Here is a 15,421-nt window from a genome sequence, read left to right on the forward strand (position 1 = left end):
TGTATTTTCTCCTTTCATCAATTAAATTCGGTATCTCTTCTGTTACCCAAGGATTTCTACTAGCCCTCGTCTTTTTACCTGCTTGATCCTCTGCTGCCTTCATTCCTCAAAGCTACCCATTCTTCTTCTACTGTATTTCTTTCCCCCATTCCTGTCAATTGTTCCCTTATGTTCTGCCTGAAACCCTGTACAACATCTGGTTCTTTCAGTTTATCCTGGTCCCATCTCCTTAAATTCCCACCTTTTTGCAGTTTCTTCAGTTTTAATCTACAGTTCATAACCAATAGCTTGTGGTCAGAGTCCACATCTGCCCCTGGAAATGTCTTACAATTTAAAATCTGGTTCCTAAATCTCTGTCTTGCCATTATATAATCTATCTGAAACCTTCTAGTATCTCCAGGGTTCTTCCATGTATACAACCATCTTTCATGATTCTTGAACCAAGTGTTAGCTATGATTAAGTTATGCTCTGTGCAAAATTCTACCAGGTGGCTTCCTCTTTCATTTCTTAGCCCCAATCCATATTCACCTACTACGTTTCCTTCTCTTCCTTTTCCTACTGACGAATTCCAGTCACCCATGACTATTAAATTTTCATCTCCCTTCACTACCTGAATAATTTCTTTTATCTCATCATACATTTCATCAATTTCTTCATCATCTGCAGAGGTAGTTGGCATATAAACTTGTACTACTACAGTAAGTGTGCGCTTCGTGTGTATCTTGGCCACAATGATGCGTTCACTACGCTGCTTGTAGTAGCTTACCCGCACTCCTATTTTTTTATTCATAGAAGGTCAAGGTCATAGAAATCAGTTACTCTGGAAGCCCAGACCTTTCCAGAACCTGGAATAGTGGTGTGAAGAGCTATTGGATATAAGAAAACGACTGACATGGCCGTTGTTGGCTGGAACCTAAATGGTTACCGGAATGTGGCAGGGATGGTAAACCATGTTACCATATTATCCACGATGAAGATACCAAATGAAATACTCCAGCAACATAATCGGTGATTGGCCCGTCCAGCCCCTGAGTTGTTAGGGGACTGGACATGCCTGAGATGCGGTGGAAAGGCGTATACTTTCGTAATAATCTGCAGCCAGGTATCTTTATGAAGTGACGCAGCACGTATTTCAGGACGAGCCAGAAATTCCTCAAGAAGATGTTCGGAGTCAGGTTAGTTTCCATGCTACAATACAAGAATGTATTACGACATACTTTGTGCCGATGCTCAGTATTAAATGCATGTTTTTAAACATCTATGCTTGCGTAGCTCCCTGCAGGTTGCCGGTGATAGAACCTGTGGATAACATCAGGAATGTGTTGAGACGAAATGTCTCGTAAAATATGAATACACTTGTGTGTCTGATTGCACAAAAAATAGAGAACAGTTTATGGCCAAATTATTCAGAGCCATTGTGTAAATCCGTATCGCTTATAATTGCGAAATCAGACCCTGTCACGTAAGTGTTGTTACTCTGCGGACGCTAAACAAGATATGTTTCACATCTGTGGGACAAAATAATCCTGATGAAAAGCACAATTTTTGCTTTAGTTTGAGATAGTTCGTAGGAGCGTCGCAGTTACAATGTAAATTTGCGTACAATCAACGTAAATTTCTTATTTAGTGAAAGATAAAACTTTGGGATATGAAGCTACACTTGACTAGATCGGCTATAGATTTCAAATATAGCATGTTCTAAATAATCACTCCATACTTTGCTTCACATATAGTTATTAGTCTTACTGCAGCTTTACCTTTTTCCTGAGTTTAATGTTATAACTGAATGAAACATTTGTGTTTCTCTGTCTTTCCATTTGTCTAGACGGAAATGTCGTTGAACTGTTCGTGGCATGCCATACCTTTCCAGAATTTCACAAACGATACTAAGATCACTGCATTCATAGCATATACAGTTTCATTTGCCTGACTGCGAATCTCTTTCTCTCTCACTTATCCTGTAGCATCCTCTTGCTTTCTTCTCTCTGTCTCTCCGATGTTGGACATCAGTTGTATTCTGCTCGAGTTCCACACCGCGCGTGCTACACAGCTTGCTATTAAAACTGACATGTCCGGTCTATGCATGCGTGAACATATTTATTATCTTTTTTAACGATACTGCAGCTAATTTCACGTATATTCGCTTGTAAGTAATTCATAAAGTTTCATGTTTTGCTATTCACGCAACCACGTTTATGGGAGGTATGTTTGCAGTGTATAGGTACCATAAAAATAAATACCTGCGTGTTGCAACGTAACACATAACCGCAATCTTAATTCAACCCTTTGATCATGTTCGTCTCTTTTATGGATATTCCCCGACGTCCTAATTGTAGCTATTACGTTGTTAACGTGCAAAAAACAAACTGACAGCTGTAATCGGTGTTGTAATGCATAAGCAGTTGATATAAAAGTGTCCTAAATCCCTAAATCACGTAATATCTTACTTTTTTCAATGTTTAAGACTGCTACTTGGTTTCAAAATACAGAATTTCTTTGTGGTTCCTTTTTATTCGTGTAAATGCTGGAACGGTGCAGCTGCTCCACGTAAGAACGCACCATGGCGGTCATGGTCATAGCTTTGGCTACTAAGAACGAAATGAGGAGCACTGTTGTTTTGCATTTTAATGAGTATGAAAGTGATTCATTGTACCATTTTCCTTGGCCTTATTTCTGTTTCGTATAGGTGCGGTGGTACAATACAGTTATCTTCAAGATCAACAAATCCCTAAAGATGAATTTATGTCTCGAAGTGTCTGTGCCTCAACTTGGAACGTACCAGAGAGTAAGAGAGGTTGATGCTGAGTGCCTCATTTGGCAGTGAGGTTGTGGATGCAATTTAGGTACTTCGTGGGTTAGTTACATGAGCTCACTGCACAAGAATTACTCACCCACTTAAAAGAGCATATTTACCACTTTGGAGCGTTGTGGGTGGTGAAGATCTAGTACCAGATGGTCATGTTACAGCGAAGTGGTGTGTATCTGCCAGTCGATTTTACCGAATCAGCACAGTAAAAAGGGTCGGCGAGGAGACGTGGCACAATTGAAGAAAGGAGCTACCCCGGCTGGACGCGCCCACGACCACGCAGTGAATGAAGTTACCCGATTTGTTGGTGTATCAACGTGTCTATAAGAAATAGTGTACCATTCGTAGTCACTTCACACAGCTTAAGAACAGTGATCGTAAAAAGATCCTAGCGCACACGGACCGGAGATGAGTTTCATTCCCGTGTAAATAACAATAGTGATGCACGAAGAGACAGTCAGAGTCGCAACTAAAGTGAATGTTTATTTAACGGTGACCAGTTTCGGCTTACACTCATTCTCAAACCAACCAATGTTTGTCAACTAAAATGTCCGTCCAAAATAGCATTATATAAAGTGGGTACATTTGTGTATGGTCCCAACTAATGTTCGTTAACGAACAGGCGATTTTACCGAGTCAGTTAACGAACATTAGTTGGAACTTTACATATATGTACCCATTTTATATACTGCTTTTTTGGACGGACATTTTACTTGGCAAAATTTGGTTGGTTTGAGAATGACCATAGCCCGAAACCGGTCACCGTTTAAATAAATATTCATTTTAGTTGCAACTCTGGCTGTCTCTTTTTGCATAACAATCCAAAATAAGTTGCTATTCCACATTACCCATCACGCTGGATTTATGTAAATAACAGTAGGTTTGAAATCGAGGGAAAGTGTCGCTGCCACTTAATGCAGGTTTATTCCGACGAGTTTCCGAGCTAACGGCTACATGCAATGTACATTTGGAATCGGGTACTTTGCCAAGGTCATTCCTCACATTGAATGATACCTGTCGTCTTTAACTATTGCAAGGTACTAGTAAGATTGTCTTCGTAAAACACCTCTTTTCGGATTTCCTAAATCCCAAGAATTACTATGCAAGTAGAGCATACGTTCGCTTGTCTCGAACAAGAACCAAATACAAAATTTATGATTAGTGGGCCAAATTTATTTAAGTAGTAATTAATGAAACTGATGAAAATGCACCATCTCACAAATCATTTGATGATTTAATAAAATACCAATCCATATATTGGATATACAATAATCATGATAAATTTCATTGAAACATTATTAAGGGGAGGTGCAAACTGACTGATTTTAAGGAGTCTGACTAGGGAGCGGAAGAGCGCTGTGAGATATACTAGCAACAAATTTAGCAATAATTAACATTTATTTCTTCATTAAAACTAACATATACACAGATGTTAAGCTAAACCCCGTTATTTGGAATGCTTGCGCGTGAATCTCGACACATGGTACAATATCCAACGCAACAACTGGACCGATACGTGTGTGTCAAGTCTGCTGAATTACTGGTTACAATTTAGCAAGATCACACACACCACGTTCACACATATCACTTACACAACGAAAGATAGAGTTCAGAAGAAAGCTTCCCTTCTCCACATGTAAGCTCCCTGGGTCAGAGCGCGACTGGCTTTAGCGGTCTATTTCAGAGAACAAAGCCCACTTCCGACATTCCGTGCAACTCAGTAATTTTGTAAATAAATTTACCAAACATGGGGACATTTACTCCGCAATGAAACTGAGGCTTCAACTCGAACACGAGAGGTGTTTACGTCAAATTGGAGCCTCACGGTTTACAAAAAAACGCACTTGGTGCAGCAGAGCACCGACTCCTAAGTCCGTGGGAATGAAACATAAATTGGACGGTAAACTAAATAAAATTTAACACAAGCATTCCACAAAGCACTTGACACATTCATACATAATACACGAAAAAACTAAAACTGTACATCACGTGGCGACACCTCTCGTCCACGTCAAGTTGCAGTTGTTCAAAAGATCTCCTCGAATAAGCTGACTGTTAATGAAATTAATGCTATTTACTGATTATCGGTACCACAGAGTGACTACAGGAAACTCAAACAAAGCTAACTCATACAAGTTAGTAACCAAAGATAGTGCTCAGAGCATCCTTACTCACTGGCGTCCTGGGGAAGAGTAAAACTAACCTGCCCCGTCGCTGGGATCTACGCAGCAACTCGGGAGGGCTCAAAGAGCGTAAGCGGTTTCTACCTGCACCTACCTCACAATGGACGCTGGCCAGTGGGCACTAATGCCTCTTTGATCCGATGTAGCCGTATTCAAAGCTCTACCACGGCCGCCTCTATTGGAGGACAGAGGCCTGAAATGTGGCTACATTGCGTTAAGGCCCATTGCGTGGCTGTGCCTGTATGGTGCTGAACAGAAGTGTTTGTTTATGTACTTTAGCGTTGGATGTTTAACTTATTTTACAGTGGAATTATGCCATACAGGACTCTGGGAAAATTGTAGCATATAGCTGTGCCTAAAGTCGAAAATAAAATAGCAATGTAAGTATAAAAATCAGTAAACCTTGTAGCTGTTTTAGACGTATATGTGCAGCTGTGCTACCTGAATGACTTCCGCATACAGATTTGAAATAAAAGCTCTATACTTAACTTGGAATTAATGTTTTAGATTTATAAATTTAGCCGCACTGGCTAGCCACGCGTACCACAACATGTTTCTGGCATCTGCAAACAGAATGATGCACTAATTGTTAGCACCTTAACCTAAAATACTATTATGTAAGAACAGCAACTGAGAATTTCAATAGACTGGTTTGTTGTACTACTTGGGCATCACAAAACTTAAGTCTGTGAACTGAAGTGAATGTTTGGAAATATTCGTAATACTATCACATAATCACTTCTGAGGAGATTCGTGTACTAAATTAATAAAAAAAATATAATTATTATAGAAATTTGTGGTAAGGCCTTATGGGTCCAAACTACTGAGGTCATCGGTCCCTAAGCTTACACACTACTTAATCTAACTTAAACTAAGTGACACGAAGGACAACACACACACCCATGCCCGAGTGAGGACTCGAACCTCCAACGGGGGCAGCCGTGCGAACCGTGACAAGGCGCCTTAAACCGCACGGCTACCCAGCGCGGCGGCGTAACAAGAAACGTGATTCGCACGACCAGGCAACATGTTCCCATTGATTCATGTTACTATCTTGATGAAACTGTGCCAGCTGCATTCGTAATTGATGAGATCGTAGGGTGAACGTCGGAACAACCAGAGGTCGTCTACTTCAGACTTCAGTGTTCAACAACGTACGCTCACAGATCGTCGCCTATCATGCTTTACGAATGGGCATGCGTCCGACTTCCATGTTCTGTGTTGAGACGTGAGCGTCCAATATTTTGTCGCGTACTCGTGGTTTCACAGTCCCTCAACCATTATCCAAAGATGTTCAGGACAGTACCACTCGAACGAATAACCGACCGGCTCCGCCGTTTCCGCGAATATCGTTCCCAAGCGCCGGGATGTAACTATGTGCCCTTTGTTACAGTCACATATGTCAGTGGCTACCTAATTTACACACACACACACACACACACACACACATATATATATATATATATATATATATATATATATATATATATATATATGTGTGTGTGTGTGTGTGTGTGTGTGTGTATGTATATACTCCGCAAGCCACCGTACGGTGCGTGATGGAGGGTACGTTGTACCACTACTTGTCATTTCCCTTCCTGTTCCACTCGCAAATAGAGCGAGTGAGAAACGACTATCTATCTACACTGAGATGAAAAAAACCATCGGATACCTCCTAATATCGTGTCGGACCGCAGTGCAAAAACTACACTTGGCATGGGCTCAACTAGCCGCTGGACAACCCCTGCAGAAATATTGAGCGATGCTACCTCTATACACGTCCATAACTGCGAAAGTATTCCCAGTGCATGATTTTGTGAATGAACTGACCTCTCGATAATGTCCCAAAAATGTTCGATGGGATTCATGTCGGGTGATCTGTGTGGCCATATCGTTCGCTCTAACTGTACAGAGCGTTCATCAAACTAATCACGATCAATTGTGGCCCTGTTGCATGGAGTATTGTAATCCACAATCCGCGTCAGTGACTGACACTGGAGGAAAATGCAAGTTTACTTTGCGAGCAAATGACATACGAACTTCTTAGGATAGGTTTCGTTTGCGTGACGCACATTGACTTCGAGATGTGACGACAACAGTGCATTTTCATTCGGTGTGGGGTGAGATTCCCAGACTTTAAGAGAATGATTAGTAAGGCTGAAAGTATCTTGGGACTTCGGTCTGAATGAGGTTAAAGGTAATTTCTTGCCGAAAAGAAGACAGAATCCGGTCTAATTTATCTTTTATATTTATTACAAAAGAACAAAAATGGTTCAAATGGCTCTGAGCACTATTGGACTTAACATCTATGGTCATCAGTCCCCTAGGACTTAGAACTACTTAAACCCAACTAACCTGGGGACATCACACAACACCCAGTCATCACGAGGCAGAGAAAATCCCTGACCCCGCCGGGAATCGAACCCGGAAACCCGGGCGCCGGAAGCGAGAACGCTACCGCACGACCACGAGCTGCGGACACAAAAGAACAAATCCATCGCCGATTCTAAAGCTTTAAGATCCGTCATTACTACAAAATAAGATTTTTGTAACTTGTACTTGCTTTTAAACACGTTGTCCGCCATAAAAAAGGAGAAGTACACACAAAGCAGAAGGAAATGAAATGAAATTTCACGTGCTGAGAGGCCATGTGATGATATTTCAGTTATTAACAACGAAGGTTCATTGGCTAGCTGTGTACAAGGCATTACAAAATATATACAGGGTGGTCCATTGATCGCGACCGGGCCAAATGTCTCACGAAATAAGTGTCAAACGAAAAAACTAAATAACAAAACTTGTCTAGCTTGAAGGGGGAAACCAGATGGCGCTATGGTTGGCCCGCTAGATGGCGCTGCCATAGGTCAAACGGATACTAACTGCGTTTTTTTAAATAGGAGCCGCACTGGATTAGCCGAGCGGTCTGGGGCGCTGCAGTCCTGGACTGTGCGGCTGGTCCCGGCGGAGGTTCGAGTCCTCTCTCGGGCATGGATGTGTGTGTTTGTCCTTAGGATAATTTAGGTTAAGTAGTGTGTAAGCTTAGGGACTGATGCCCTTAGCAGTTAAGTCCCATAAGATTTCACACACATTTGAACATTTATAAATAGGAATCCCGATTTTATATTACATATTCGTGTAGTACGTAAAGAAATATGAATGGTTTAGTTGGACCACTTTTTTCGCGTTGTGATGGATGGCGCTGTAATGATCACAAACATATGGCTCACAATTTTAGACGAACTGTTGGTAACAGGTAGGTTTTTAAAATTAAAATACAGAACGTCGGTACGTTTGAACATTTCATTTCGGTTGTTCAAGTGTGATACATGTACCTTTGTGAACCCATCATTTCTGAGAACGCATGCTGCTACAGCGTGATTACCTGTAAATACCACATTAGTGCAATAAATGCTCAAAATATTGTCCGTCAACCTCAATTCATTTGGCAATACGTGTAACGACATTCCTCTCAACAGCGAGTAGTTCGGCTTTCATAATGTTCGCACATGCACTGATAATGCGCTGATGCATGTTGTTAGGCGTTGTCAGTGGATCACGATAGTAAACATCCTTCAACTTTCCCCACAGAAAGAAATCCGGGGACGTCAGATTCGGTGAACGTGCGGGCCATGGTATGGTGCTTCGACGCCCAATTCACCTGTCATGAAATATGCTATTCAGTACCGCTTCAACCGCACGCGAGCTATGTGCCGGACATCCATCATGTTGGAGGTACATCGCCATTCTGTTATGCAGTGAAACATCTAGTAACATCGGTAGAACATTACGTAGGAAATCTGCATACATTGCACCATTTAGATTGCCATCGATAAAATGGTGGCCAATTATCCTTCCTCCCATAATGCCACACCATACATTAACCCGCCAAGGTCGCTGATGTTCCACTTGTCGCAGCCATCGTGGATTTTCCGTTGTCCAATAGTACATATTATGCCAGTTTACGTTACCGCTGTTGGTGAATGACGCTTCGTCGCTAAATAGAACGCGTGCAAAAAATCTGTCATCGTCTCGTAATTTCTCTTGTGCCCAGTAGCAGAACTGTACACGACGTTCAAAGTCGTCGCCATGCAATTCCTGGTGCATAGAAATATGGTACAGGTGCAATCGATGTTGATGTAGAAAGTGATACCACGTACTTATACGTTTGTGACTAATACAGCGCCACTATCACAAAGCGGAAAAGGTGGTCCAATTAAAACATTCATATTTCTTTACGTGCTACACGAATATGTAATAAAAAATGGGGGTTCCTATTTTAAAAAACGCAGTTGATATCCGTTTGACCTATGGCAGCGCCATCTAGCGGGCCAACCATAGCGCCATCTGGTTTTCCCCTTCAAGCTAGACGAGTTTCGTTCTTTGTAGTTTTTTCGCTTGATGCTTATTTCGTGAGATATTTGGCCCGGTCACCATCAGTGGACCACCCTGTATATCGCCAGCAGCTAGGACCAGTATCTTAGTTTCAACGTTCGGCAGCTACATATACCGTGAACAGTGTGTTGTACTGTGTGACACGGGACATCGCGACCAGACAATGAAGTACATTTGTGCTTTTCTTTCTCTCCAGGTGTCCCACAGCATGCTCCAAGGCAATAATAAGATGGGAAACATTTTGTTCATTAGGATATTTTTTAAATATTTTTGTAGTTGTCTGACGAGAAGGTTTATGTAACGAAAAATGTTGGGAAATGAAAATTTAAGCAGGATACTACTGTGCCTAGTAGCCGTTACAGTAGAATTTTACACTAATTTCAACAAATAGTTACGGTTTTAAAACAGCCAATGGGGCTGCAGATTGTAGTGTGTTTGGAGGCTTGAGCAGGACAAATGCAGATGTAATACAGTGCATCTGATTTGACCGGAGCTGGATTTATATCCTCTATCAGCCATTCCGATTTACTTTTATCGTAGGATTGGTCCTGAATTGGGCTACGGTCAGTTTCTTTCCCTGGTATTGTGCAAATCGTCGCTGATGACATAAAAATATTTCTGTCTCTAGTCTAAGAAAAAGATAAAATTCTATTGGGTACTGAGAAACACCATATGAAAATTACTGAAAATAGTATTATGAAGATAGCCAGCTGGATAAGTTTAGTGGATTGCACAGCAAAACGGAGTAAACATTTAATACTGACATTATCTGCGAAGAAACGTACAGCCTCATCTCGCTGTATGTTGTACATCTGTTTTCCTTTCTGTCTTTCTTCTGTCTCTAATGTGCAGGTTAACAAAAAGAAAAAGCCTGGCTGAGACTGCGCAACTTACTACAGAACTATTTATCATTGATCTTGAATGGAGTCTTTACGTTGTGTCAGGTCTGACCAAAATTTACCAAATTCGTGGCAGTCGAGGGGAAGTTACTGTACTAGTCATCCACTCTGCCAAAAAAGGAGTGTATAAAGTTTGACACAAAGGTAACAGTCTTCCGATGCAAATTTTCGGTTAGTGGTGTTACCCTTCAAAATAGGATTCAACTGACTCCAACCATGTTCACATTCATTGATTCCTGCCACTGCCCAAAATTCCTGTGAGACTGAGAAGGAGCAGAGGAGCAAGGCAACAACGTAGTAAATTGGTCAGAGCAAATCGCAGCTGTTACAGCGAAGGATATAATATTACGTTGAAAAACACTGGCACGCTAATATTTTGCGGCAAATAGTTTATTAGTAAAGCGAGTAGTCGCTCTATTCTTGCAAAATACGTTTATTATTGCTTCTGGAGCAGCATAAATGAGCGAACATGTGGATTACTCTCAGTGGATACCCTTTGTCTTTTATCTTTCGTTAGAGTAACTATTTCTGAGAGATTCTGTTATGGCTGTTAGTGTCACTACTTCCTTTGCTATTCTAACATATATTTCTTGGTGTCTTTTTTCAGAATAGAGACCTACCCCGATAGCAGCTCTCATTAGGATGCGCGTGCGCGTGCGCGTGTGGGACTTGCTGTGACGCGCCGATCCGGATTCTCTCGGTTCTCTCGGCGAACTGACGGCGCGGGGAGGGGGGGGGGGGGGGCGGTCGATTTGTCGGCAGCACGGATGTGGTTGTTTTTAGGTGATTTCCCTCATCCGACGAGGTGAATACCAGGCTGGTAGCGACGTCCCGCCGACTCCCAAACACCAAAACGCTTCACACACTCACATGGGCTAACACAAGACCCAGACTTATGGGGAACGTAAATACATGTTCCATCGGAGTAAGGGGAGGGGGAGGTGGTGGGAGGTATGGCCACAGGAATACAGGAATGGAATCCAGCAATCCTCTACCCTCTACAATTAACATTGACAGATCTAGATTAACATGCCGACCCCAAAACTATCATGTTCGACAATGTTCACGAGTGCATTATGTATCCTCAAACGTCGATCCATGGGAACAAATAATGGATTCAGAAACACTGTCTAAAATTATCGTTTTGATGTCCCAGTTATTATGGTGTGTTGAGGCGTAAAGCTGCATGGGCTTACTGACCTCCAAATCTTTGAACACAGTACACTCACCAGTTAAGGTTACTGTGACACTTTACGCGTGCACAACTTCAGTCGTTTTATGGGTGCATTCGGTCCTGAATTGATATTTATGCGTGACTGCATCGAACTGCGTAGGTGAAGAAGGTCTTGGAACGAGAAGATATTCGGAGAATGACGTCTCCTGCTCGTTTTCCCGACACAAATTACATCAAGCACATGTGGGATACGTTGGGGAGACTTGTTACGCCAATGATAATCCAGCAATTATCAACCCCTGTGGTAGAGGAATAGAACGCTCTCCCGCAAGAACTCCTTACCAACATTGTTGCCAGCTTATAAGCACGACGATGACCATGTCGTTTCGCCAACAGTGATCACACACCCTATTAAGTACCACGTACTGCAGTTTTTAATGTCAGGAGACAACTATAAATCGCGAGGACTTCAGTGTAATTATTCCATTTGAATAAAAGTGTCATTCCTGTGCATCTCATTACGTATTTCTTTCGGGTATCTTCTGTACTATATTGTAGCAGTTTTTTCTACGTATGGTCGAAGTTTAGTGGAGCCATGCTCCATGGTAGTGACATATCATACGGAAGTTTCTGTCGAGCACAGACGGAAAATTCACTTAATGTTAGAGAAATTGGGATCGGCTAAGGAATGTTTATTTTTCTTTCTATATTCATCTGCGTTTCACAATTTTTTGCATATGGCTTTTTCTTTTCGGTCACTTTCTTCTGCCCCCTTAACCAATGTCGCTCTACATCAGAGGTAGTGAAACTTTCCTACCTACCGCCCGGTTTTGTATCTCTGTTAGTAGTAACCTGTCCTAACCGCCCACAAGTTCCACAGGAATGGTGACTTATAAAACAGGGAAACAGCTTTACTTGATAAAATTTATAAAAGAGAGCTAAAAGTTAAAGCACATAATAATAATTACTTACGAATACTTTATGTCAAAATTCTATGAAAACCTAATGAAAATATTTTGGAAACCCATACCCCCTCCTGCCCACCATTAAAGATGAAAACCCCACTAGTGTGCGGTGCGGACCAGATTGACTCTCACATTAATCATATCAGCGATTTCTAAATTATTAAATGTGTGAGTCTTCTGTAAATGTTAATATTATTTTAATGTTCTTGCAATTGAATGTTTGTCATTCGCATTCTTGCTTTACAAGAGAATACTCTTAATTTTGAATTACAGTCACTTAATTCCGTACACTTTTTTACATGTCCGAACCTGTCTTGTGACACAGAACACGTTCTGGAGACGACAGGATGGAGATCTTAAGCAGATACGTGGCCAAGCGTTCATTTCCAATATCGTTCCTGATTCCGTTCTTGGTACGTCAGGTAATCGCCTATGTGGTTTCTTCAGATCTTTCTCCCACGTAAGGTTTTATCGGATCGTTTTAATTCGTCCTGAGATATATTGTTAATAGTGCGTTTCCTGAAAAAATTGACATGTTAATCTTTCCATTCTGTTTAATTATTGTGCCCTTCTTAGCTAGAAATCTGTTTTTTCATTGCCATGTAAGCCACAGTGAGATGATATCCACCGAATTGCAATTGTCTTGTTCTTCTTTTGTTGTGATTTGATTACTTCATAGACTTCTCTAACCTGAATGATTTTTGTGTCTTGTGCATTGATAACTGCCAATATTGATGTTCTTGGATCACAAAATATGACTGCTTTGTCGAATTGTATAAATTGTTGTGTACCTAAGTTTTTGCGGTTCTGATTGCTTTAATTTCACCTTCAAAATTTGAGGGGTACGGTCCTAATGTTTGATAGAAGGAGCAAATTTTGCTGTATATTCCTACGCCAAAGCTTACTTCTGTTTCGACTGATGAGCCATCTGTGCATAAGCAGAACCAGTGATCTTCAGGGAGTCTCTGATTTATTGTTTCCAGTGGTGTAGCTGTCATTATTAAGTTGTCGTGTTTCATTTTTTATAATTGTCTATTATATCTGTGCATAATTGGTAAGAGTGGAAAATAAATTTTTCAACATCAACTTTCGGCAGCTTATATCGCGATCTCACCTCTTGTACTTTTTGGATAAAACGAAATTGTGTTTTCAACTGGTTACTGTTATTGTTACATGAATCGTTATATTTTAATCATTTAGTGTGTTTGGAAAGACCAATTGTTTCTCATACTGAAGCAGTGCTAATCTTTCTGGGTTTCCAAAAGTTCAGATTTTTAGCTGAAGACATTTCTCCAGAATTACATTTTCATGTGTTTAGCGACTTGTTCACTTGACTCTGTATGGAGATACATGTTGAACATCGTCTCCAGATCATTTTGCGTTATCCAGGATGCACCTGCTGACTAAAGTAGGTTGTCTACACTACACCACTATGTAAATGCAGTCCGGTGTCTCTGTGAAACAAAGTATCTGTTTAACTGAGCCTATATCGACTCTTGTTTAAGAAGAGTTCTGCTGCTTCTTCCGTCCTTAATTTTAATAAAGGTTGGTCACCATCACTGGCATCAGAGGTGAACTAAGCCTACAGAAGAAGAAGAATTTGATTCTTCAAGCAACGGCCAGGACAGCCAGATAACAATAATTCTATTTAACACAAGAAGACCATGCAAAAAAACTTCAGTGCCATGAATATGTATGGCTGAGGTAGCAGGAGAAGCGATTACCACTTCAGTTATTTCTATCCATCTGTGTCCAGAAATTTAGCGGATTATAATGCGGAGACATTTTGAAGGGAAAGAGCATAGATGGTGCTGCCACAACGGCTGGCCAGGCCACTCCCTATCACAAAGGAAGAGGGCCGAATAATGTTAATTTAGTAATTTCGGTCAGAGTTTCGATTTCATTGATAGTAATACCAGACCGGAGAGATCATTAATTAAGAATTAATAAAACTAAGTCATTCAATTTGTGTAATTAGATTAATTTTCTCTGGTCAACGGATACCACTATGGCGCACCTGCGTCAAGGATCATCGATTGTAGCGGGAAAGTAATTTCCACATTCACCATTTAATTAATTTACAAAGCACACAAGATGGCGAAATTCTGTAAAGTTTCGAGCCATTAAGTTTGAATTTAAGTTGTAGCAACGCCATTGTGGAACCCTCTAATTCCCCCCTGCCCCCAAATGGGCTTTCCGATTGAGCGTCAAGAGCCATGCCGGCTCGCAGGCAGAGGTTGCAGCAATGGTTCTGCCTCCAACCCCTGTCATGTTACTACAGGAACATTTTTATTGTCTGCGGACGCACATTACAGTGTAGCGTACGAGTTTAATAATAAATGGTCCAGTCACATTAATGCGACCACCTAACAGAAGTCGAATAACCACCGTTTGCTGTGCGGATGTGCAGGAAGAGAGTCAGTGAGTTTCCAAAAGGTATCGACAGGGATGTGGACCCATGCCAACACCAGTGCCGTTGACAGCTGAGCAAGGTTTCACGGCTGAGGATCCATGGCGCGAACAGCCTGATCGAAGTGGTGCCACAGATATTGTATTGGGTTTAGACTCGGGGAGTTTGATGGGCAGGGGAGCACGGTAAACTCATCCTGGTGCCCTTCGATCTACGCACGTACACTGCGAGCTGTGTGACACGTTGCATTGTCTTGCTGGTAGACGGCAACGTGCCGAAGAAAAGCAGACTGCATGTGGGAGTGGACGCGTTCCCCTAGGATAGATGCATACCAGTGTTGATCCATGGTGCCTTCCAGAATGACGAGATCACCAACTGAATACCACGAAATTATTTAACATACCATAACGCTCCCTCCTCCGGCCTAGACCCTTCCGACGATTGTTGCAGGGCCATACACGCCAATGGCCGTCCGTCCAATGGAGCATAAAACGTGGTTCATCTGAGAAGGCCACCTGTCGCCACCCAGTGGACGTGCAGTTGCGATATTGAAGGGAAAATTTCAGCTTTCGTGGCCAATGAACTGCAGTC

Source organism: Schistocerca piceifrons, chromosome X, assembly GCF_021461385.2.
Source record: "Schistocerca piceifrons isolate TAMUIC-IGC-003096 chromosome X, iqSchPice1.1, whole genome shotgun sequence".
Classification (NCBI taxonomy): Eukaryota; Metazoa; Arthropoda; class Insecta; order Orthoptera; family Acrididae; genus Schistocerca; species Schistocerca piceifrons.